This window comes from Neomonachus schauinslandi, chromosome 3, assembly GCF_002201575.2.
Source record: "Neomonachus schauinslandi chromosome 3, ASM220157v2, whole genome shotgun sequence".
Taxonomy (NCBI): Eukaryota; Metazoa; Chordata; class Mammalia; order Carnivora; family Phocidae; genus Neomonachus; species Neomonachus schauinslandi.
In genome coordinates, this window is record NC_058405.1 from 188,274,140 (window position 1) to 188,300,316 (window position 26,177).

The following is a 26,177-nucleotide window of genomic DNA, read 5'->3' on the forward strand; positions in this document are numbered from 1 at the left end:
CAATATATTTTATTTTGTAAAATATATTTCCAACACATTTAAGCAGCTGAGTTTAGAGTAACGTATGGTGACTCCTCATTAATGTTAATTGTTACCCCATGTAAAAAACGCATTTATTTTGAGCCCATTTATTTTCTCATTTTTCATTTACAGCTATTATAAACCGTTTTTGAGTACACATACATATTTAATGTACCTAAGAGGTGATAAAATGGCATGTCTTCCGAGAAAGCCTGCTTCACAGAGACTGAGTGGGCCATCGGGTCCCTGCGGCTGCCTCCGGAGGAGGGGCCAGGGGACTCCCTTTCCGCCTTTGCTTCTCGGGTGTGTGATGTGAAGGGAGAGGAGGGGTCTCCCATCATTAGCACTTTTTTAAATTCCTCTGGCCTGTTTTGCTGGCGATGAGACCTCTGGTCTGTGGGCGGGCCCCACGTGAGCCGTAAGAAGTCGGTTTCTGCCGCTAAGCCACGATCCTGTGCGAGCAGTCGGTGGATTTTGTTACATGAACGCTGAAAAATGAATTTGTGGTGCCACCTTCGGTTCACTTTAGAGAATGAAGCTGGCGTGTTATTAACCTGCTCTTCGTGTTTGGCGTCCTGCGGGGAGGGGGCGAGGGGAGGAAGAGGCGCCCAGAGCCTTGTCCGTCTGGCATCACCTCCGTTTGCCGGGTGAGCTCGGCCACGCAGTACCCAGGTGGGCAGACGTCCTGCAAACGGGAGGAATGGTACTCTCCTTTAAATTCTTTATCTTGATCTGTTCAACACAAGCGTAGAAAGTAGCAGACCATCCGCGAGGAGCATTCTTAAAAGATGAATTTGCGTATTAGTATCGATTTTTTTCATAGATGTCGTTTCCTTGGAGGACGTGTACGCCTAACAATGAAATATGATTGGAAATTGGATCAAGTTTCATGTAGGAGTGCAGAGAACATTGAAATAAGTTAGGGAAAAAAACTATTCCTGCATTTTACTGTTTATGTGTAAGAGGAGTGTATATATTATTTTTAGTATCCTGAGTTGGAAAAAAGTTTTTCCATTTGTCATAATTAGCCACCGTTTAGAACGTTTAGGTAACGAAGATAGGGGTTGATATTTTTAACTGGTAAATATTTTATATGCATTTCATCTTCATTCCTAAGTGAGGGTTGCCTGCGTCCAGGCACTTAATTGTTCTAACTTGTGTATTTGATTTAAGCTCTTGAGTGCATAACTTTCTCTTCTCTCCAGCATTACGTGCATCACATCTTTATATTTTAGAGATGTGTCAGTCTTCCTGTCTCACAAATGGGGTGACCGCAGCACAGTCCCAGCTCTTAATGGGTCACATTCGTTGTCCTAAGGGGCCGTGCTGAGTTGCAGCCCCCCCCCCCGCAAGGGTGACGGTGATGCTGGGTCACAGCAGTTCCAAAGAACATGAACGCCTTTGAGGATTGAATGTTTCCTTGTGCCTTTAGTCATTCTCTCTGGGGGTTTTGTTTTTAATTAATATTCAACAAATACTCTCTGAATACTTCCTCATAGAGAAGAAGTGGTACATGGTGATTATCCCTCACAGCGATCGGTGAATGTTCTCGGGGCCACAGCCGAGTGTGCCAGGACTCCGGAGAATTTTCACGCCTGGTGTGGGGGGTGGTTCTCACAACCAGTGTGCTCCAGGGAAGTGGCACTGGAGAAACAGCATCTGAGCTGGACTTTAAAATGCAGGGCGGAGTCCAGGCCTGCGGGGTGGGGAGTGTGGGGTGGGCGTGGCCTAGGCCAAGTCCGGCCCTCGGGGAAAGTGTAGAAACTGGGAGTTGCCAGCCATGGGGCAGGACCTTCAGTTGAATGAGGAGGGGTAGGGCCAAAGGAGAGCAAAGGCCTGGGTGAGCCTTTGAGCCAGGGGTGTATTATAACACCAACTTTGGGGTTTATGCATTCATGTGTGATCTGCCTGTTCCCAAGAGGACTAGAGGCAGCCGGCTGCGTTGTTGGAAGGGATGGAGACAAGGCAGGGAAGCCAGTTGGAAGGCTGTGGTCCTGGTGGATCCTAGGAAAGCCAAAAATGCAGTGTCAAAAATATAAGGAAACGACTCAGCCTAATAGCACAACGATAATTCAGACACCCACCATCTTCACTGCCTTATGTGGTCTCCTCGAACAGAAATGAGAAACCCAAAATTTGGGCTAGAATTTCCATGTGGAATTCAGTCTGTGACGTGAGAATGGGTAGGCAGCCTGGATCCTGCCTCTCCGAGACAAGGAAAGGACCCCCACCCCCACCCCACCCCCTCTGGTCTCTCCGCAGAACCTATGATTGTTAATACAAACAGCTGGAGGGGTCTTTTAATGTGGCCCTAAGGTAATACTAAAAAGAAATATTTTAATAAATTTTTATTCCTATCCAAGGAAGGGCCAAGTGCAATATATCCAGGCTAATTCTTTGGAAAAGGGCCCAGCTGCTTTCCTGAGCTCGGTCCATTCCATCTTGTTCAGAAGATTCATTCTGACAGTGGAATGTAATTAGAAATGTGCTGTTCCTCCCCCAAACACACACACACACACACACACACACACACATGCACACACGCACACACACATTTAGGACCACAGGAAGTGGGACACAGCAGATCTTTCTCCAAAGAAACAACCAGTCCCCTGAAACCACCTCGAATTGGTGTCACCCAGGCCCGCAGGTGAGTTAGGAAAACAGGCGCCTTTGACCAGCTGGCTGGCCTTCTGCTTGTTGTCCCTGCGCCCTGATTAGGGCAGCTTCGGACAGCTCATAATTGGTTCCAGTGATTCTCAGCTGCCCTGAGAACTGCTGTTCAAACTTGAGCAGCATTGTGATCAATCGAAGCTGACGGCAGTGAAGCAGTATTGACTTCCCATTCCTAAACTGGGGAATCATTAGTCAAGAAAAGCGTCTTTTAATTACTCCCAGGAAGAAAAAAAAAATCTTTTTGGATGGATTCTGCAACAACTGCCATTTTTTCCCAGTGCATTCGATATTAAATTTATTGTCGCAGGAGGGGAGAGGACACCCTTCATCCCCCTCAGTAATGGAGGTTTAATTCAGAGAAAGGAGCCCGGTACAGCAATTAACTACATCTGGGGTGGAATCCGAATTCCCCTTTCTAATTGCTATTGATATCATTTAAGCACACACTTAAAATACTGATTATAAATGGGGATGCTGAAGCAGGAGAGCTGTGGTGACAGTGGATGGGACTTGCTAGATGGTAGGGCTAATGCAGGGACAGTGGGCTGTGGGGGGGGCAAGGACTTCATGACCCGTAGCACAGGAGCGTGCGGATCGCCCCATGCAGTGTGTTCTGTGCAGTTGGACGTGGGGCCCTGGCTCCAGTGTTAGGACACACGTGACTGGAGGGCCAGGTCATGGAGCTCTCTGGTGCCCCTTTCACAGCAAGGGATAGCAGGCTCGGAGGCAGAGAAAGCAAAACTGCGAAGACCATGCTTCTTGAGTGAATGAACGAAGGAGTGAGCAGATGGGGGGAAGCGGGAATGGGGCTGTGTGGAACCCATGTGCCAGGTACTCCTGCTGCCTCGGGGCCTGGGGATTGCTCACATGTTCAGGGATGAAATCAGGGGCTCTCACGTTTGCAGCACACAGCGAGGCCGTCTGGACAAACCTCGGACCTCTTCCCCTCCTGGGCCCCACAAGGGTGTTTGGGGGGCTCCTCTCTGTGTCACTGTGGTGCATTGCTCTTCTCCATTCCTGTCGCCAGTTCACTTTGGAAGCTTTTGGGATTGCCTGCGGTGACCATTATTTCCTACCAGGACTGAGAGGAGCCCTCCGGTCCATGTTCCTCTTGGCAGAAGCCAGACTCCGCTCGGCTGCCTGCTTCGTCTTCCCTTCTCCCACCTTTGGGTCTCCGCGTTGAGGCATCAGGCCCGCCAGGGTCTGTAGGGACCCCTCGCGGCTGGCATTTCGGGGCAGGTATCCTATTTACACGGCGATCTGGGAGCCAGCCGATTTGGTCTCGGAAATCAAAGGAGCCTGGACGTGTGTTTTCCATTCTGTCAAAGAACCCTTGGGAGAAGCTCTAAGCCCAACCGAAATCCCCCTTCCTTCTGATCCCACTTGGAAGGGAGCCGAGTTGCTGATTTAGGATACACTCTTCTGCCTCTTTGAGCATTCTTTTTCTTTCTGTCATTGTCACCTGCACGTCCAAACTCCCCTCTTGTCTTTAACCTATAAAAAGATGCCACCTTCGGGAGGAAGATTTGGGGCCGGACGTCAGAAATCTGTGTGGGAGAGACTGGCCGTGCACTTCCAGATGGAGCAAGTCTGCCCAGTGACATGAGTTCCGGTCCTTTTTGATTTGGGATCGCCACTTTCATCTTATTTATGCACATGGAGATATTGATAAAGGGGAAATGTATCCAAACTGAAAATAATTGGATCCCTACCGTTAACTCTGAGATATTAAAAGCAGTACCACTTGGCCACGTCTTTGTCTCGTTAGGTTTGATCATAAGATCACAATACAGTAATCTCGGGCTCAAATTTCTGGCATAAAGATGCACTGTTCCAAATGTGGCCTCAGGGAACATGAGTACCCACACAGCCCCAGGATTATCTCATCTTATTATTTTTCAACAGTTCTTGGCCCGCTGAGGTCAGTGTTTTGTCTCTTTTGAGTGTTCCTCTATGCTTGACACCTCTTCCTATTTTCTTTCTTTAAAAAAAAGGGGGGGGCAGGGGGAGGGATGGGGGGGAAAAGGACTTTGCAGGGGGAGGGATGGGGGGGGAAAGGACTTTGCAGTGATGACCAGAACCCATCTGCAGCTGGGTGGCATCTGCTCCCCACATGTCACTTCCCTCATTAACAAGCAATTGAATTAATTAAATGCTACTCAGAACACGCATAACAAGCTACCGGCAGTGTCCAAATTAGCACTGATAATCAAGGATGATTTCCTTTATTATCCTGCTAAGTGGTGTGCAGACTCTGATCTCCCTGTCTGCCCTCATCTATTTACATACCCCCAGCTTCTGCCTTTGGAAGCGGAGGTTATCTTACCTAGTTAATTTGCCGCGATCACCAAGCATGGCGGATTGATGCCCTGCCCCCGCCGCCACTGCCACTGTGCGGCCCCCTCCCCGCCTGCCCTCCCCCAACCCCAGCCTTTGTATCTCAAGCTCACTGATAAATTAAAGGCCACCCCTGTGGTCTCTCAAGTGAGTAATAGAGGCAGAAATTTCATTTTGCAACTGGCTGATTTAATGATCCAAAGGGTAATTAATGGCCTGATTATCTTAATGTTAAATATGTCCGGCAGCAATTACAGTGACCTCCCGCTTGTCAAGGTCCGGGCTGTGCTCTTCTTTCAATTAAGTTCTCTGGGGCTTAATGGTATGAATAAACTCCTCTGATTCTATCATCCCGGACGGACGCAGAGGGTTCAGGGAGCTGGGGGCTCGTTTGGAGTTTTAATCAGCCTGTCTCCTACTCTGGCGATCAGAGTTAACAATTATAACAAGGACAGCTTAACTTTCTTCTTGCCCGTGCGGAGCCCCCCCCCCCACTCACCCGCACTTTTTTGTTGTTTTATTTTATTTATTTTCTCTCACGTATTTCAGCGCTCTGAGGGAGAATTCAGTGTGTGGAGGAAGCCGCTGGTCTCTTCCAATATAAATTATCATGTGAGCGCTGTGGCTTTTCTGTTTGACAGGCTTAATTAATTGGCAGGAGCCCCCGAAAATGACAGTACCACTAATTGCAACTCAGAGTGAATTTCTGTCGCGGCGGAGTGCCTGTCGGCGGGCACGCCCCGGCCACAGCCAGCAGAGCGGCCTGCCCCCCCGGCCAGGCGGGCACAGGCAGACCTGGGGGAGCTGCAGGCTTACAGCGCACCGTCTGCATGCAGGACTGACGCTTACCGCCAGTAAAGTTCATATGGCCACGGCTCTGCAGACCCAACAGCTGCTTGGGGATCTCGGACTCTACTTAAGCCATTTTGGCGACTTCTCCTCGCAGGCCGGCTTGGAGCCAGACTGCGAGAACCGTAACTCGTGGAGCGCCCCCTCCATGACTGGCTGGTCCTCATTAGCACATGGCTAAATATTGCTTGAGTTTACCGGGGCTCTTCCCGGATCAGAAATATTCCACTATAAATATTAAGCCAATTAGGAAAGTGTACAAATGAGAAGTGCATTAACACTGCCTCAAAAATAATGCCTCTAGATTACAGTTGACAACAGATACGGCGGTTCATCTGGTAAACCGCGGTCGGGGAGCTTGGCGGGAATTTATGCTCAGCTATAGTGGTCTCCGATTAAGCTCTTGTTAACAGACTCACTCCAATTGTAAGAAAAGCGAATTTAAGAAGATTCTCTCCTTGCGGTTAAGTAAAATGGGATCTGCTTTTTACAAGAGAACTGTACCTTCCGTTTGCCTTTGAACCAGATGGACAATGTAGTGCTCTTGGTGCATTGTGGCCACCTGCTGCACACGAACCCCAGGATTCATTTGATCCTGCAGGAAACCAAATGTGTCCTGGGAGCCAGTGTGGCTACCAAGGAGCTGTCTTGAGTTGAAAATCCCTCTCGTTTACTCTCTGAAATGGAGCAATGGAGACAATTAAGGAGTTTTTTTATTTCTAAGAATTTTTATTACCACTGGTAGATGAAAATGCAAGCCAGTGGCCAGTGCCGACTGCCTCTGGGTGTCCTGGGCACGCCTGGGCCTCTGTCCGTTTGTGAGTGTATATAAGGGAACGTCATGCTAAGATTAACCTCGTGGGGCTTCAAGTTCCTATCGTGGAAGACATTCTAAACAATGGGCCTATGAATTCTTTCTAAAACAACTGCCTCTGTTTTGATTTCTTTGATGGTAGAACATTTTCCAAAGGGTCTTTCCTTTCCGTGTTGTTTAATTCTTTTGCACTAGAAACTTTCTTCTGGGGAACCTTTCTGCTTGGTGCTGTGAGCTTTTCCTTAGCACGGAGCCGTCCTGTGACACAGGACGATCCCCATTTTCCAGGCAAAAAGAATGTAGAGTTAAGGTCCTGCATTATTTGTCCAGGGTCACACACAGGACTATGGGTCAGATCATGTGAATTCAGGACTGGACCCCTGGAACCTACTCTTGGTCCTTCTGCTGCTCCTGTCCTTGCTCTGCTCAGCCTCACATGGCCAAATCCGGCGGTTACTTGTGGCATCTAGAGATACCAGTGTCCCCTTCCTCTCCTCCCCGAGGCCCCAGCTCACACTCTTGGTAGCACTGTGTCTCCGCGTGTATATATTACTCGTGTGAAGTGGTAATATAGGATCATGTAGCCACCATATCTCTCCGTTCATGAAATTCAGTGGCCTTGCTCATAGTAACTTAGGTGTAATAAAGCATCATTCGTTTTAGTTTGCACTCATGAGGCAAACCTGATCTTTTAAGTCATGCAGACATGTTTGTAAAGTCTTAATTCTCTGCAGTTGATGCTAATCCTAAGAGCTCTAAGTATCTGGATCAGCCATCACAGATGTGTGGTTCGAGCCCCAACATTTCATGTAACTATGTCCCTCTCCTGCCTGAGGCTCCCTCTGTCCATGTCCCTGACCTAGCATTGCCTGTTGAAAACGTTCGGCTTCTATTTCCAAAAAGCCTCACAATCACATTTATTATCTGCATGATGAAATGCAGAGGCAAGCCAGAACATTTCTAGTTTGGGTTTCATGACCAGCATTTTCTGAGGTTTTTGATTTAAAACAAAAAACAGGGTATGTTCTCCTTTGTAAGATGAAACTAGCTATTATTTCTACCCACTTGATTGTGTAGATTTAATGCTAAAAGAAAATAATTTATGAAGTCTCCTGGGTTCTTTTTTTTTTAAGATTGATTTATTTATTAGAGCAGGGGGTGGGACAGGCAGAGGGAGAGGGTAAAAGAGAATCTCAAGCAGATGCCCCACTGAGCACAGAGCCCAACACAGGGCTCGATCTCAGGACCCTGGCCCTGAGATCATGACCTGAGCTGAAATCAAGAGCCAGATGCTCAACCAACTGAGCCACCCCAGGCACCCCTCCTGGGCTCCTTTTTATCTGGAAGACACCATCAGCTGTGTACCTGGGTCCTGCAGGCTGATGGTGAGAGAGACAGGTGGCCCATGCCATCTCAGGTGCTGGCAAGGGTCTGCTGATGTAGACATTGTGGTTTTGTTTATTTCACTTTATATCTGTAGAGTGGCTTATTGCAGCATCAACATCACCTAGAGGTGCATGTTTTCGGGCCCTACCCCACACCTACCCAGTCAGCATTCCTAGGGTGGGGCCCAGCAATGTGCTTTAACCCTCTAGGTGATTCTTATGCACATTAGAATTTGAGAAGCACTGGTTCTACACCAAGCAGAATAAGCAAGTGTCCACAGCCCTTCCTGGAGTCCGCTCCCTATCTTAGCCCAAGTCCCTGGACTTCATTCCTCATTTCTTGAGACGCTGGTGTCTGTCCTCTTTGTTTACCAGACGCTTGTTGGGCCTGGCATATCCAGTATGCCAACCCAGCAGGTGTTACAATGCACAGAGGACATCTCTGTGTCTTGCCCCAGTACAGGAGGATTATACACTATGATCAAATGTCATTGTCTCCAGGAATGCAAGGTTGGTTCAACACCAAAAAATCAATCCATGTAAAACACTACATTAATAGAATGAAGGACACAAAGTACACAATCATCTCAAGAAATGCAGAAAATAAATCTGACAAAATTCAGTACCCTTTCATGATATAAATGCTCAGCAAACTGGGAATAAAAGGATACTTAGCCTGCATCTGTGAAAAGCCCACAGCTAACACCCTGCTGAATGGTAACGTCTACTGAAGGCTTTCCCTCTAAGATCAGGAACAAAGCAAGGATGTCTTCTGTCACCACTTCTGTTCAACATTGCACTGGAAGTTCAAGCCAAGGAATTAGGCCAGAAAAAGAAACCAAAGTCATCCAGATTAGAAAGGAAGAAGTTAAACTATCTCTCTTGGCAGATGACATGATATTTATATCAAAAATCCGCAGGAATCCACAATGAATTATTAGAGCTAATAAATGAGTTTAGCAAAATTGAAGGGTACAGAGTAACATACAAAACTCAATTGTATTTCTATATACTTGCAATGAACAATCCAAAATAAAATAAAGAACAAAATTCCATTTAGTATAGCATCAAAAAGAATAATATACTTAGAAATACACTAACCTGTGTACTGACGATTATAGAACATCATTGGAAGAGATTAAAGAAGACCTAAATAATTGACAAGACATCCCATGTTCATGGACTGGAAGACTTAATATTGTAAAGATATCAGTACTCCTCAAATTGACACATAGATTCAACACAAAATCACTCTTTCAAAATCTCAGCTGCTTTTTTTCTTGTTTTGCAGAAATGGACAAGCAGATCTTTTAGCGTTTATGGAAATGTAAGAGACCTCCCCCAGACAGGCAAAACAATCTTGAAAAAGAATAGCAAAGTTGGAGGACCCACATGCAAAACTTACTACAAAAGTATAATAATCTAAGGCTCTGTGATATTGGCATAAGAATAGACATATAGACCAACAGAACAGAGCTGAGAGTTCTGTAATAACCCATGCATCTGTGGTCAATTGATTTTCAACAATGATGCCAAGACAATTCAGTGGGGGCGGGGGGACAGTCTTTTCAACAGGGGGTGCATGGACAACTGGATATCCACATGCAAAAGAATGAAGTTGGGCTCCTATCTGTATATGCCAGATACAAAAATTAGCTCCAAATGAATCAAAGACTTAAGTATAAAGATTGAAACTTTATGATAATGCTTATAGAAGAAAACATGGGAAAATCTTTGCGACCTTGGATTTGGCAATGGTTTCAACCTAGATACGACACCCAAGAGCACAAGCAACAAAAGGAAAAATAGATTGGACTTCATGGAAATTAAAAATCTCAGTGCTTCAAAGGATAGTACCAAGCAGGTGAAAAGACAACACACGGGATGCCTGGGTGGCTCAGTTGGTTAAGTATCTGCCTTCGGCTCAGGTCATGATTCCAGGATCCTGGGATCAAGTCCCACGAGAGCAAGGAGACTGCTTCTCCCTCTGCCTGCCACTCCCCCTGCTTGTGTGCAACACCCCCCTCCCCCGACAAACAAATAAATAAAATCTTTTTTTAAAAAACTATTAAAAAAAAAAGAACACACAGAATGGGTGATAATATCTAAAAACCATATCTTTAATAAGGCTCTAGTATCCAGATCATCTAAACAGTGTTCGCAGCTCAACAATAAGAAGACAAATAACCCAGATTTGAAATGTGCAAAGACTCTGAAGAGACATTTTTCTAAGCAAGATGTACAGATAGCCAGCAAACATGCCAAAAGATGCCAAGCATCATTACTTACTAGGGAAATGAAAATCAAACCCATATTGAGAGACTACTTTACACCCACTGGCATGGCTGTAATCAAGAAGATGGACAGTGGTGGGTTTTGGCAAGGATGTGGAGAAATTAGAACACTTCTACGCTGTTGGTGAGAATAGTAAATGACAGAGTGCCTTGGAAAACAGCCTGGCAGGTTCTCAAAAAGTGAAACGTAGAGTTACCATATGACCAAGCAATTCTCCTCCTAGGTATATACCTAAGAGAAATGAAAACACATTTCCGTACAAAAATTTGCACGTGCAGTGTTCATAGAAGCACTATTCATAATTGCCAAAAAGTGAAAACACCAAAGGTGCATCAACTGGTGAATCGATAAACAAAATAGGATCTATCCATACAATGGAATGTTATTCAGACATAAGAAATGAAGTACCGTGTATGCTACAACTTGGGTGAAAACAAAATGCTGAGTGAAGGAAGCCAGACACAAGAGGCCACAAGTTGTAGAATTTAAAGGATGAATTTTATGGCAAATAAATTATGTCAGTTCAAAACAAAACAAAACAAAAAAAACACCAGCAGGAATTTTCAAGGAGAAAGATGGGGCAGGACATTCCACAAAGAGGGAACATTCTGGGCAAAGGCGCAGAGGCACATGTGGTGGGGAAAGGCTGCCCCGGCCAGCACGTCTGCCCCTCATCCGGCGTCCAGCGTGGGGAGACAGTGGAGGAGTTTATCCAGTGTGATGCTTCGAGCAGTGGTTGCACTTTAGCCGGAGCTCCCTGCACAGAGGAGGGTGAGACCAGGAAGAAGGTCATGGCTCACATCCGGGCGAATGATCGAGTCTGAATCAGTGCTCATCCCTGCCAGGGCCTTCGGGGAACCTGTGCGAGACCAGGTGCAGCCCAGCCGTTGTGTCACGGAATCCACACGACGAACCGATGTCATTCAGAGTGTCCTTCCCTGGGCCGTTGGACGATGGCTGGGGCCGTTAACTGATGAGCAGAACAAACAAGGTAACAAGTCACAAGACCCTGAAGGATCGATTGCATGTTAGTAAAGGTAAAAGCTGCACAGGAAGCTGACGAGGTGGTGACGCAGCCTGCCCAGCATGGCGTGGCCCAGCCGTGGCCATCCTGTCATGGCTTCGGAGCAGGAGCTCTGGACCATACCCTCCAAAACCAGCAGGCAGAGCGAGCCTCTCCCACTGCAGAGCCCTGATCTCTCCGAGAAACTGGTTGTGGTCCCAGAAAGTAGCAACAGCAGCAGCAGTGCCATTAAAGCTTCAAATAATTAAATGTCATTTGTAACCCATACAAAATGTCATCAACCTGGGTCCAGAAGCTGAACATTACCTGGAGTACACATCACTCAATGCTAGGGACTCGTGCATATGAAAGGCATCTATAATGTGCATGATCTAATACAAATGACCCTCAGGGACAAATACATAATCATGATGACTTACCCGTGACTTTCTCCTCAAGGACCCCCAAGTGCCGCCCTGTGTGTTTTCACACGGGTCCTCATGATCTCATTGAGCTTGGGAGGTATCTGTTTGAAATCAGAGAAGGGGACCCCCAGGCAGGCAAAATGCCTCGCCTGTAATTTAACCCAGACTTGGAGCGGGGTTAGCTCATGGACTTACCATCCAGGGGCCCCTAAGAAAAGTCGGCTGCATGGTTTGCAGGCATGGAATTCTGTCGACAAACAACCACAGCCTCGAGCCATGCCTTCCCACCGCTCCAGTGGCTTTCAGCCAGGAGACATTTGGAATGGGCCATGGGGCAGGTTGTAGGACTGGGGGCCTGGGATGCTAACGCCCGGACAGGAGGAGTCGCTTTGCCCAGAGTGACTGTAACACCCCTGCGGAGGAACACAGTAGAGCCAACCACGAAGTAAACCCGAGCTGCTCGGAAGGAGCGGAATCAGCCCTCCCCTGCGAGCTGCCCGCACCCTCCCACAGACTCTAGAAGAGGCCTCTGGGAAGCCAGGACCTCTCCCAGGAAATTGCTTCTTGGTGTGTGCAGTGGATGAACTCAGAAAGATGAACACATTTTCATTCTAGAATGCCAAAGTGTACCTTTCTAAATGCATTAGGTGAAGTGAGGATAATCATATACTCCATAAAGTTCCAGAGGAACCACAGTAGATGCTCAATAAATATTTGAGAGACTGCATTACTTTTTACTTTTTTTCCTCCCAAAACTAAAGTTAGGGCTATGACACATGATCAGTAAAAAAGAAGTGGAAGTAAGTGGCCGGCCAGAGGCCCCAGGGAGTATCCGTCCAATGGAAGATTCCATATGCAAAATAGTGTGAATGCCAGCCCTTGGAGAAGGTGACGAGGCAGCGTCGTGTGCCCCAGCGCTTAGAGCTGTGTAGCACACAAACTCACTTAAAAGCTCAGAAGACAGTTTAGAGAGGTGGAAGGCACAGGGGTGTCTTGAGACTTGTGGATGAAGCAGTGTTTCCGGGACAGTGGGAGGTAAAAACGGGATCCAGGTCCCATCCAGGGGGCTCTAATCTAGTGGGAACAGCAGACCCCACGGGGCTACAGTAACACAAGACTGAGGGGTACTACATCGTGAATACAGATGAACGGTAAAATTGCTTAAATGCGTAATCAAAAGTAGACTTTGCATCAGGAAGAAAGGTGGGCTGTTATGTCATTTTCTGTCATTAGTAACCACATAGTTCAAAAAAATTACTCGTGATTTAAAAGTTCTCATTCCCTTGTTCATTCCTGTCCAAAATAGTCTCCTTCTTTAACAATCATGTTTCATCTTGACAAAGCATGTGTGAGCTTTTTTTTAATCCGCTGGGATCAACCCTGTTTTCCAAAGTGCAACAGAAGCCAGTGGCTGGGCCACGTCGTGAGGCAGCATCTGAGGATGGATGACGTCACCAACGCACCCAAACGAAGGGAGGACGCCTCCCCTAGACTCCGTCGGGACAAAGCAGAGCACCCTTTCTGGGTGACGTCGATGCCAAGGGGACACGTGTCTCTGCCACCGGGAAGGGAGCGGTAAGGGATTGAAATGTAATCGTGGTTACACCGGGAAAACGATTTCCAAGCCGGCGAGGCACCAAGAGCCAAGAAGCAGTGGGGAGAAGGGGCACAAGTCAGGAAGGGCCGGAATGTTCTGTGAAGCCATATGCTGTCCTGCAGTTGGAAGAAGATGTAAAATGCCCCCTGTCGGCCCACATGTTTGGTGATGACCACAGATGTGCGGTGATTCATGAAGGCCACGGCTTCTTCCATGGTCACTGGGCTTATGTGAGGTCTTCCCGACGGAAGATCCCGTGGCCCACAGCAAGGTGACTTCGAGGGTGGGCTTGATCCCCCCACATACACACATCTTGGCCTCTGGCACCTCACCTCTCATGTCCAGCACCCCGAAGACATCAACGCCAGAAAAAAGCTGAGCAGGTCCCAAGGGCCTGGGGCCACCAGGGGCACTTGCCTAAGTCACTAGACAAGGCGGGCACTCCCTCTACGCCCTGCAGCCTCCGGGAGCAGGGAGATCCACTGATGCTACAAAGGCCACACGTATCCCCAGCCTGCACACTTCGGGGCCCCTCCCACCCCGCCTCGTGCCAGCAGTCAGCACCTGGCCCTCCCTGCGGGAGGGATGCGCCGACTGCGTCTGGCACAGGCCTGCCGCTCAGGTCTCCAGCAGCTCTTTGAAGAGGTGCAGGCTCTGTCCCCGTGTTACAACCGAGGACCCGAAGGTCACACAGCAGGTACCTGGTGGTATGGAGTCCGTGGCCGGGAACCCACAGCCCGTGCTCTGCGCCTCGGGGCTTTGCTGCCGAGCTGGTGACTGAAGGTTGCTGCGGGTGACGCTGGGCAGCCGTGAGACGTGGCGCAGCGGCCGCCAGGGGCTGCAGGACGTGGGACGTCAGGGGGTCGGTGTGTCAGTGCCTGTGCCCGTCGTCCCACCCGTACGGAGCAGGCCGCTTGGGGTGGGGGGCCCCTGCTTCCCATGCCCGCCCCTGCCACGTGGCACGTCCTCTTCTTTCCCGTGCTCGGCGACTGGAATGCCCGCTGAGTGCTATGGTGAACGCACGGCCGAAAACACAGTAGCTGACACTTACTTCGTTTCTCAGGCGTAGCAAACACTGAGACAACCGGTTCATCTTGAACGTCGGCATCTCAGTCGCTGGGTTCTGATTTCCCCCGAGGCCTGGTGGGTCGTACCCGCCTTCCTCGGGCTGAAGAACCACAGGTCGGCTTTTGGAAGCTTACAGCCTGCCTGTTGCTTGGATGCCCATGTCTGCTTTGGGAAAAGGGGGTACGTTTTGTGATGCTTATTGGAAATAGTGATTTTGCTCCCAATCACTATTTTGTGATTTGCTCCGAATTCACTATTTTGCTCCGAATCACGAAAGCCGCCTGGAGGGCTGGAGTCGAGGGAAGGCCGGAGGCGCTTCTGGAAGGGGATGCGTCGACTCCCAGGGCCCAGACAGTATTGCTGTGACTTAAGGAACACCGATTCCCAACAGGGAAGTCTCTCAACGTATCTTGATCAGGAAAGGTGCTTTCTGAATTTTATTTTAAAGTTAAAACCAAGATAACAAGCATGATGGCTTTCCTCCTCTGTTGTGGAAGCTTTAAACAGCAGCTTGGAAGAGGACAGAGGCGGTCCGTAGCTTTGGGAGAAGCCCAGGCTGGCTTCTGGTTCGCAAGCTGCCCCGAGCTGGCAGGTGCACGGACCAGGCCCACGCCTCAGGCTTGGCGTCTGTAGCTGGGAACGTCAGCGCAGCTTTCCGGGGCGGGAGGATGCTGGCAAAGCACACAGAGGCGCTGACCCATCTTCCGTGCTGACATGGAGCCGTGGGTCAGAGGACCCATGGAATCAGAGCGGTGGTTCTCAACAGGGGCGGTCCGAGGTGGGAGGCGTCTGGCAGCGTCCGGAGATGTTCACGGTTGTCACCGCTGGAGCGGGGGAGATGGGCTTCTGGCATCTAGCAATAGAGGCCAGAGATTCTCCCAACATCCTACAAACACGCAGGAGGGGCCCCAGCACGGAGTGATCTGGCCCCCAATGTCAGTTGTGCCAAGGCCACCAAGCCCTAAGGCGGGAATAGAAGCAGGCAGCATGTGGAAGGCTGGGAAGAGGCGTGTGCACCTCGGCTGGCCCTCGGAGCCTGGAGAGTCTCTGCCTTACAGCTTGCTGTGGACTCAAGGCTGCCCGCCCGTCCTGTGATCAGGGTTCCTGCCAGGACATGTGAGCAGGATCAGGACCGGCACTGGGCTCAGCAGGAGAGGGATCAAGGCAGAATGAGGGATGGATCAGGCGCCTTTGACCATCCTTCCAGCCCAGTCTCTCTACCTGCCTAGCTCCAGCCCCTAGTGTCTGGCTTGGTTAGTTGAAGGATGGAAGTCACCTCCTGCTTTTCCCCTGGGGGCCAGTCTAGGCCACCCGACCATCCCTTGGGCCCCATCTCCCAAAATACTGAGCAGCCTGATGACCTTGAGTGGGTAGGACTCGGGGTCTGTCGGCCCCTCCCAGCGGACCTGCCGTTCTGGGATGGGCATGGGCCCTGCAGGGGCTGAAGGGTGGCCCAGCAGGGCCAGGAGGGTGGAAGCCGCCCCCACGTCATGGGCCAAGTCCCAGGGGAGGGGCTGTGGCTCTGGTTATGGATAGGGTGAATGGAAAAGGGTTGTTTCCAAGCAAAGGGAAAACCAAGCTTTGCTCCAGAGTCATTTCCCGCCCTCCTTAAACAGCCCCTTTTAACCCAGCTATGTTGCCGAATGAACCATGTTTGCTAAGAGGTGGGGAGTCTTGATTAACTCCCACTTTTTCCCATGGATTTTCCAGGGAGGCAGGGGGCGCACTGCTCTCCTTGCTCACTCCGCGGCCAGGTGCCCCGGGAAAGGTGAGCTTGGCCCGTGCGGAGCCCTGACGCCGACTGCTGGTGGGGGCTGCTGGGCCGCTTTCCCCGGCTCTCCCCTGGCCCCGGGGCAGCTCATGTGGGTGAAGGGGTGCGCTGTGCAGCCACAGAACGGGACAGCTGGACCCCAGTCCTGGGCCCTGCCTGCCTTCGTCTCTGAATGCCAATTACACCTGTCCCTAAAACTCCCAACGTCCCTCGGACACTCACCCTCACCTAAAACCCACTGGGCAGGTCCCCCGTGGGGAGGGCCTCAGAGCCAGCCAAGCGCCGACCCCCATGCGTCCCTCGGGGTGGCCAGGGAACTCACTCAACACTGGAAACAGACCGTGGGCACAGAGAGCGTCGGCCACCCTGGTCCGAGGCGGGGCAGGAACACCAGCCCTCGTCCGGAGGCCCCCAGGTAAACCCAGAAGCGCCTTGCCGCGCCTCAGTGGCTCCCTTTGCAGACCCACAGTCAGGCGGTCCGTCTCATCGAGGTGGATAACGTTTGGGGGAGACAGACGTGAACATTCTGACTTAATCACAGGCTTCCCGAAAAGCCCCTGGCTTCGGCAGTGTTGAAAAGGCTCTGTCCCTGATGTTTGCACGTGTGGTTTGGAAATTGTCCAACCAGGTGAGGCTGAATCACTTACTCGAGCGCGGGGAGGCCACGCGTCGGCTTTGAGTTAGGAGTGTCGGCACGGGTCCTCCAACACCAGCCACCCTATGGTTGCGCCTGCTTGTTACTCTGCTGTCCACTGGCTGCACTTTATTTCTGAAATGCACTCCCCTCGTGGCTGGTTTTCATCTGGCTGTGAAGCAGCCATCAAAGGAAGCTACCCTAAATGTTCTGTTCGCCGACAGCCTGGAAACCTTTGCTGACATGTTGCTAACGCTTGGGCAGGCTCTCAAGAATGGGAATGGTGTCTGGCCAGCCCATGGGCAATTGGGTGGTGATGGAAGGGAGGCCCACGGGGGCTGCAGAGCGAGTAGAAAGGAACCCTTTTGACGTCCATATTGACCGTGAAGTCCTGTTTCCCAGGGCGGGGGAGTGGGTCCAGTTGTTGCTGGAACGGTTCATCTCACTGATGCTTTTAGAAGGGGGGGATCTTTGACGGTTGCCTCGGGTTGAGTTTGAGAGCCCTGCCATGAGCAGCTGGGCTGCCTGTTCAGGGAGAGCCCTGGGGCCCCCGTCCCAGCAGTGGGGTTGGCATGGCCCACCAAAGCCTGGAGACTGCCCCTCAAACTCCTCATCAGCGGCGATACTCCTTTTGCCCTTAAATAGCAACTCTCAAGTCGCTGGGGCTTTTCCCCGTGTCTCTTCTGCTGAGATCCTGTGGAATGGCTGTCCTGTGGTTGGTGTGCGTCCAGCAACGTCGGTGTCATCTTCAGCACTGTGGGAGGGAATATGCTCCTGAGCGCGGCTTGGCTGTGCGTCCTGAAAAACCCCACTCCCCTTGGTTGTTTCCCTGGTCCAAGGAAGGTCTTGAGGTCTTAGGGTTGCATTCTTCCCTGGGGAAAGGGGTCTCCTCTGCCTTCTTCATTGTCATCGTACGGCCATCCTCCCAAGCTCAGGGAGGCCACCCGCGTTGCAGATCCATTTACTAAAGCAGGGACTACGAGAAGCTTTGATGTGCGGGCCGATGCAAGTGTCCAAAGGCCAGAAATATGAGTGCCTTATTCTAAAGGTCCAAGTAGAAACCAGAGACTCCCCCCCAAAGACTCCTTTGGAGGTTGTTGAGGTGAATCATGAAATCCTGGAATTGTTAGATTATTTAGTAAGGCAGGGGAGGGGAAATTTTTCAAAAATTTATTTTGAGGTAAACCTTGTACACAGTGAATTGCACACATCTTGGGTATGGGATCGGTCCCACTGGATTTTTTAATTTTTTAAATTAAAAAATTTTTAAATTTTTTAAATTTAAATTCCAGTTAGTTAGCATAACAGTTTTAGATTAGTTTCAGGTGTACAATATAGTGATTCAGCACTTCCATACATCACCTGGTGCTCATCACGACAGGTGCACTCCTTCATCCCCATCACCTATTTCCCATCCCCTCTGGTAACCATCAGAGTGTTCTCTAGAGTTGAGTCTGCTTCTTGGTTCGCCTCTCTCTCTCTTTCTTCCCTATGCTCGTTTGTTTTGTTTCTTAAATTCCAAATGAGTGAAATCACATGGGACGTGTCTTTCTCTGATTTATTTCACTTAGCATAATATAGTCTAGCTCCATCCGTGTTATTGCAAATGGCAAGATTTTATTCTTTTTCATGGCTGAATACTATTCAGCCGTGTGTGTGTGTGTGTGTGTGTGTGTGTGTACCACATCTTTATTTGTTCGTCTCTCAGTGGACACTTGGTCTGCTTTCATACCTTGGCTATTGTAAATAATGCTTCAGTAAACATAGGGGTGCCTGTAGCCCTTTGAATTAGTGTTTCTGATTTTTGTGGTAAATACCCAATAATGCCATTACTGGATTGTAGGGTAGCTCTAATTCTAACTTTTTGAGGACGCTGGAGGCTCCTTTTCCACAGGGGCTGCACCAGTTTGCATTCCCACCAACAGTGCACAAAGGCTCTTTTTGCTCCACATCTTTGCCAACACTTCTTTTTTGTGTTGAGGATTTTAGCCATGCTGACGGGTATGAGATGATATCTCATCGTGGTTTTGATTTGCATTTCCCTGATGAGCATCTTTTCACGTGTCTGTTGGTCATCTGGATGTCTTCTTTAGAGAAATGTCTGTTCATTCTTAATTAGGTTATTTGGTTTTGTTGTGTTGTTCATTTTTAATTGGGTTATTTGGTTGGTTTTGTTGTGTCGTGTAAGTTCTTTATATATTTTGGATACTAACCGTTTAATCTGATAAGTCTTTGCAGATATCTTCTCCCATTCAGTAGGTTGCCTTTTAGTTGTGTTGATTATTTCCTTTGCTGTGCTTCAGAAGCTTTTTATTTTGATGAAGTCCCAATAGTTTGTTTTTGCTTTTGTTTCCCTAGAAAAAATGTTGCTACAGCCAGTGTCAGAGACATTTCTGCCTGTGCTATCTTCTAGAATTTTTATGGTTTCAGGTCTCACATTTAGATCTAATCCATTTTGAGTTTATTTTTGTATATGGTGAAAGGAAGTGGTCTGGTTTCATTCTTCTGCGTGTAGCTGTCCAGTTTTCCCAACACCATTCATTGAAGAGAATTTTTCCCCTTGGATATTCTTCCCTGCTTTGTCGAAGATAATTGACCATATAATTGTGAGTTTATTTCTGGGTTTTCTGTTCTGTTCCATTGATCTGTGTCTATTTTTTGCCAGTACCATACTGTCTTGATGATGACAGCTTTGTAGTATTGCTTGAAGTCCAGAATCATGACGCCTCCAGCTTTGCTTTTCTTTTTCAAGATTGCTTTGGCTATCAGAAAAGATGAATACCCAACTTTTACATCAACATGGATGGGACTGGAGGAGATTATGCTAAGCGAAATAAGTCAAGCAGAGAAAGTCAATTATCATATGGTTTCACTTATTTGTGGAACATAAGGAATAACATGGAGGACATTAGGAGCAGGAAGGGAAAAATGGGGGGTGGTATTGGAGGGAGAGATGAACCATGAGAGACTATGGACCTGAGAAACAAACAGGGTTTTAGAGGGGAGGGGGGAGGGGGGGCTGGTTAGCCCAGTGATGGGTATTAAGGAGGGCACGTACTGCATGGAGCACTGGGTGTTACACGAAAACAATGGATCGTGGATCATTACATCAAAAACTAATGACGTATTGTATGGTGACTAACATAATATAATAAAATTAAAAACTACAAAAAAAAATCAGCATTTGGGCACATAAAAAAAAAAGATTGCTTTGGCTATTTGGGATCTTTTGTGGTTCCATAAAAATTTTAGGATTGTTTGTTCTAGTTCTGTGAAAAATGCTGTTAGTGTTTTGATAGGGATTGCATTAAATCTGTAGATTGCTTTGGGTAGTATAGACGTTTTAACAATATTTGTTCTTCCAACCCGTGAGCATGGAATGTCTTTCCATTTCTTTGCATCATCTTGAATTTCTTTCATCACTGTTTTATAGTTTTCAGAGTACAGGTCTTTCACTTCTTTGGTTAAGCTGATTCTTAGATACTTTTGTTTCTGATGCAATTATAGATGGGATTGTTTTCTTAATTTCTGCTGCTTTGTTATTAGTGTACAGGAATGCAACAGATTTCTGCATATTGATTTTTGCATTCTGCAACTTTACTGAATTCACTTAATAGTTCTAGTAGTTTTTTGGTGGAGTCTTCATGGTTTTCTATATATAATATCACATCGTCTGCAAACAGAGCTTTACTTCTTCCTCACCAATTTGGATGCCTTTTTTTTCTTGTTGTTGTCTGATTGCTGTGGCTAGGACTTCCAGTACTGTGTTGAATAGAAGTGGTGAGAGTGGATTCCTTGTCTTTTTCCTGACCTTAGAGGGAAAAGCTCTCAGTTTTTCCCCATTAAGTATGATGGTCACTGTGGGTTTTTCATATATGATCTTTAGTATGTTGAGGTATATTCCCTCTAAACCAATTTTGTTACCAACAAATTGGGACAACCTAGAAGAAATGGATAAATTCCTAGACACGTAAAAGCTACCACAACTGGGGTGCCTGGGTGGCTCAGTCGTTAAGCGTCTGCCTTCAGCTCGGGTCATGATCCCAGGGTCCTGGGATTGAGCCCCGCATCAGGCTCCTGGCTCAGCGGGAAGCCTGCTTCTCTCTCTCCCACTCCCCCTGCTTGTGTTCCCTCTCTCGCTGTGTCTCTATCAAATAAATAAATTGTTTAAAAAAAAAAATTACCAAAACTGAAGCAGGAAGAAAAAGAAAATTTGAACAGACGCAAACCAGCAAGGAGATTGAATCAGTCATCAAAAAACTCCCAATAAACAAAAGTCCAGGACCAGACAGCTTCACAGGCAAATTCTACCAAACATTTAAAGAAGAACTCATACCTGTTCTTCTCAAACTATTCCAAAAAATAGAAGAGGAAGAAAAGCTTCCAAATTCATTCCATGAGACCAATATCACCCTGGTACCAAAACCAGATAAAGACACCACAGGAAGAGAAGGAGGAGCACAGGCCAATATCTGTGCTGAACATAGATGCAGTCCCACATACATCTGTGTAACTCACACTTCTGTCGGTATCCCTCTGTCACCCCAGAAGTTCACTCTCATACCCCTTCCAGCTAATTTCTCTGTTAAGCAGCCATGGATTTGATCTCTATCAGGACAGATCAGTTTTGCCTCTTCTAGAAATTTACGTAAATAGTATTATATGATATGTAGTTTTTATGACTGACTTCTGTCCCTCAAAAAATATTGAAAAGTGTTATGGTTCTATCAATGGTATATTTTTTTGCATCCCTTATTCTTTTTTTTTTTTTAAAGATTTTATTTATTTATTTGAGAGAGAATGAGAGAGAGAGAGAGCATGAGAAGGGGCAGGGTCAGAGGGAGAAGCAGACTCCCTGCCGAGCAGGGAGCCCGATGTGGGACTCGATCCCGGGACTCCAGGATCATGACCTGAGCCGAAGGCAGTCGCCCAACCAACTGAGCCACCCAGGCGCCCTTGCATCCCTTATTCTTAAAAAAAAAATCTAGAATGTAGTTTCTCATCAACCATTGTTTTTCCCATTTTGTAAATTTTTAGTCACTAGGACCTAAGAGCTTAGTATATGTCAGGTACACTCTAGATGGATCTGGTTCTGAAGCTGAGGTTCAAGTTCAGACTCGGGTTCGACTCTTGGTTTATACTGACTTGTCTTGTATCCTGGGCTGTTTGTGCCTCGGTCACCCCATCTGCAAAGTAGGGATAATTACAGTACCTGCCCCCTAGGAAGATTTTGAGAAGTAAATGAGAAATGTATATAATGCAGGCCTGAATACCAAATCTTCTAAGAAAGAATCAGAATTCTAGGTAAACGTCACCTATTAGCTCTTGTTAGGAAAGGGGAAAAAATTCTAAGAGTTCAGTTACTTTGGGGTCTGGTTCAACAAGCTCATTTAAAAATGATAGCATACACACATCTGTTTGCTGCAGTGTCCTGAATCAAGTCATAAGCACATTTCATCAGCATCTATCATAATACCCAGTACTGTGCCAACCCCTTTGAGACAGACAAGAATATTTCTGAAAAGACAATTCAGTTATTATGACATAATGTAAAATAGTCTGTGTTACTGTGTGCTCAGTTCTGTGGCTAAGACGACATGTGGCCACATATCTGAATAAGAGAATAAAGTGATATTTCATCTCCGGTTCTGGGGAGGCAGCCTTGTCCCTTGGAGAGACATCCTCCTCATCCTTTGCAGCCTGCATGTTCCGAACCATGAGATAAGACTCAGGAACCACGAGAGATGTTCCCCTGTGGTCACAGAAGCCGGAGAGCAGGGACCACCCCCGGGGCATGGATGTTCCAGATCACAGCCACTGGTCTGAGGCTGCCTGGGCCAGCAAAAGGAAGAGCAGGTTGCATGTGGTCCTCTAAGATGGGGTGGCTCTTACTGAAATCAAATAATTAGCTTCAGATCAATGTGACAACTTACGGGTAAAAAAAAAAATACTTACGCTTTTTAAAATAATAATGCTTAGTGTTATCCAGGGTTTCATGGAAATGTGCCCATGCCCGCCCCCCTTCCCCACTAGTGGCAGTAAAAATTGGCAGAATTGCCAAAATCTTCCTGGAAGGAACTTGGCAATATGTATAAACAGCCTTCAAAACAGGCTTCATCCTTTTGGACTGAGCAGTACTTCCAGCGTTTGTTCTAAAGGATGAGGCTGTAAGGAGCGATTTCATTCAAAGGTATTCATTGCATTGTTGTAGCAAAGTTAAAAATTTTAAATAAAGCAGGATTCCAAAATAGGTGATTACATAAGTTATTTATTTTGTATACACATAAGGTATCTATTTACGTAACGTAAAGTGCGTTTACGATTGTAGTACACGGTATACACAGTGAAGCATTTTGAAGCCTTTAAAAATGATGTCACTAAAAACACAGTAACACAGAGGGGCAGTCACAGTATGTTAAATTAAAAGCATCTTATAAATTAGAATGTACCCCAAATGGCTAATTTTGACTTTCTTGTAAAAGGTTTGTGAGATTGAAGCCTTATTAGAAGGACTAGCATTGTATTATTAGCATGAGCATCATGAAGATGACCGTGCTTCTCAGGTGGTGTGAGATTGGTACCCCAAGGGCACACTTTTCTGGTGTGTCCAGAGGCCCGTAGCTGGTGTATTAAATTAAGAATATGCAGATTAAGGCTTGCTGAGTGAGGAGGATGAGACCCTCACACAGGGTCAGCAGGTAGCTCCCTCAGCATCCGAGCTCCCATTTTGGGGAAGTGAAAACCTTAGGTCATTTTGATTAAAGGCACAGTTCCAGTGCACCCCAACAAGGGAAGTAGAGCATAAGATGTATTGTTACTTGCAGATCCCAGGAATTGGGGGGGTGGCGGTGAGCCAGGGGAAGGGCAGTTTTCCATCCGAGGTCCCAAGGCAGCAGGAAATAGACAGCAGGGTAGCAAGCACCTGGTACATAAGTTGTTTGGGGCTGAGGTCACTAATTTTCCTCATGGTCAGCTCTAAGTGGTTATTTTAAAAGGTGCCAGGGCAGAGCCAAGCGGGAACTTGGGACGGGCATCCTAAGCTCAGGTCCTTCTCTAAATGTCCAGGCTCTGGGTGTGAGCAGCGGTGTCATGCTGTCAGCTGTCTAGGCAGCCCCTCAGATAGCTGTCTCCCCCACACCTGGGGCCCTGGCATCCCTTGGGTATGCCCGGTGCTAGGAGCAGTGAAGCTGGGGGGGCCGCGGTACTCGGACTTGAGCCACGCAGCCGTGAAGCATCCCCTCCCCAGGTCTCTGTTTCCGTTCTTGTAGGAGAACCTGGATGTTCTTTTTGTTCCCATGAGCTGGATTGGGGGGGGCAGGGTGGGTGGTGAGGGGTGGCATCCAGACGGCCACGTCCACCCACCTACGTGATTAATCATGAGACTGAGCCGTATTTAAATAGGCTGATTCTGAAGCATCGTTGGCAGCTGAGGAGCGTCTATAACATTACGAGTTCCTCAAAAGGTTCAGTGTAAACACAGCTCCCGCAGGACCCAGGATTTCCACTCCTAGGCATATGCACAAGAGAAATGAAAACATACGTCCACAGAAAAACTTGTTTGCCAGTGTTCACAGCAGCGTTGTTCACAGTGGTCAAAAAGTGGACACAAACCAAACATCCATCAGCCGAGGAACCATGTGGTCTGTCCATACGATGGACTGTTTCTCAGCCCTAAAAAGAGCGATGTACTGACTCGCGCTGCAACATGAATGACCTTGAAAACACTGTGCTAAGTCAAAGGAGCCAGTCACAAAAGACCCCATATTGTCGGCTTCTGTTTGTGTGGAACACCCAGAATAGGGCAGTTCCTGTAGAGACAGACAGTGGGCTGCTGGGGGCCAGGGCCAGGGGGATGCAGACGGAGATGGGCAGTTCTGCTGACGGGAGCGTGATTATTTTTTGGGGTGATGACAGTGGGCCAAACTTGATGGTGCTGATGGTCGCACAACTGTGAAAATGTGAAAACCATCAATTGTGCACTTTTAATGAGTGAATCGTATGATATGTGGATTGCATCTCAATAAAGCTGAGATTTAAAAAAAAAAACTACGCCACCCGTTTTAAGTGACAAGAGAAAGAACGGGCAGCAGGCTCTGAAGTTTTAAGTGAAGCTGAAAAAATCACGTTTCCACGGTAAATAGTAAGTGTTCGCAGAGTGCAAGGCGTTGCCTGCACAGAGGACCAGGCAAGGTTGCCCAGCCAGCCGTCCGGCTCTGGAGGCGGCACGGCTTCCTCCTTCGACCTCAGTGGCCTTATCCCTGCAGAATGTGTCCGGAAGATCAGAGAGTCACTCAAGGTCAACATGCGGGATTTCTCAGGTGTCCCCCAGGGTTTGGCTTGGGACCGCAGGAGGGCCCTGGGCTTCCCCGCACAGCCATGCCCAAGTCAGAACCCAAACATGCGTCCATGCGGCTTCCCGCGGAGCACCCCCCACCCTGGCCTCTGCAGGAGGGACTGTCCCCACACAAGGACAGGCTGAGGCTGCCCGCAGGAGTTTGCCAGTCCAGCCATGGGCAAGGCCGGGATGGATATTTCCGTCCCAGAGCACTGGTTCGGCAGTGGCCTCCCCGACCCGCACCAGAGCCGTGTGAGCTGAACCCCAGCGTGTGTCCTGTGTGCATGGGGGACAGCAGCTCAGCAAATACGGGCGGCTCTGCCGTGGCCAGGGAGCTTGTGAGCCAGTGTGGGGGGACCGGGACGCGCCTACCTTGCCTGCCGCTGACTTCTAACCGCCTAGTGAGGCCACACGGGCTTACTAGTCTGGAAGAGATCAGTTAAAGGTGAGAGTGTTAATAGCAAAACTAGAAAGAGAAACTGACAAGGGATGGGGGGCGTGTTTCCGAACGACCCGGCGGAGCTTCTCTGCTGCTGGCCCTGCTGGGTCCCCTGCGAGCTCTGGGCAGAGCAGGTGGATGGAGGGGTCACGGCTCTGTGGGGCTGGCACACAGCCGGAGTCCTTCTCAGCTTGAAACGCCAAGCCAGATTTTGGAATTCTCCACTGTTGTCAAGAACTGAGACTTGTCCCTAAATGTCGGTGCTCGTGGCCATGATGATTCTCTTTCAAATGGGTATCCTGGCCATCTCTAGGAGGGAATGAATACCGACCCACAAGAGGGGAAAAAAAAATCTATAACCTGTCGTTTTCCATTGCTCAAAAAGTGGTTTCTTCTATCCAAGAAACATCTTACATTTTCCCCTCAAATTTCTCACCCATCATCACCACAGTCTCCACCAACACGATCCAGACGTACAATGTGAGCTCCATCGCATTTGAGATTTCCTAGCAGCTGTACCCACTCTCT

The 26,177-nt window shown here is 48.2% G+C and overlaps 1 protein-coding gene across 2 annotated transcripts in view; it reads left to right on the forward strand.

The window, feature by feature from the left end:
• The window catches only part of AGAP1 (ArfGAP with GTPase domain, ankyrin repeat and PH domain 1), a 338,554-nt gene that overhangs the window by 277,402 nt on the left and 34,975 nt on the right, over nt 1–26,177 (forward strand). The window lies entirely within an intron of this gene.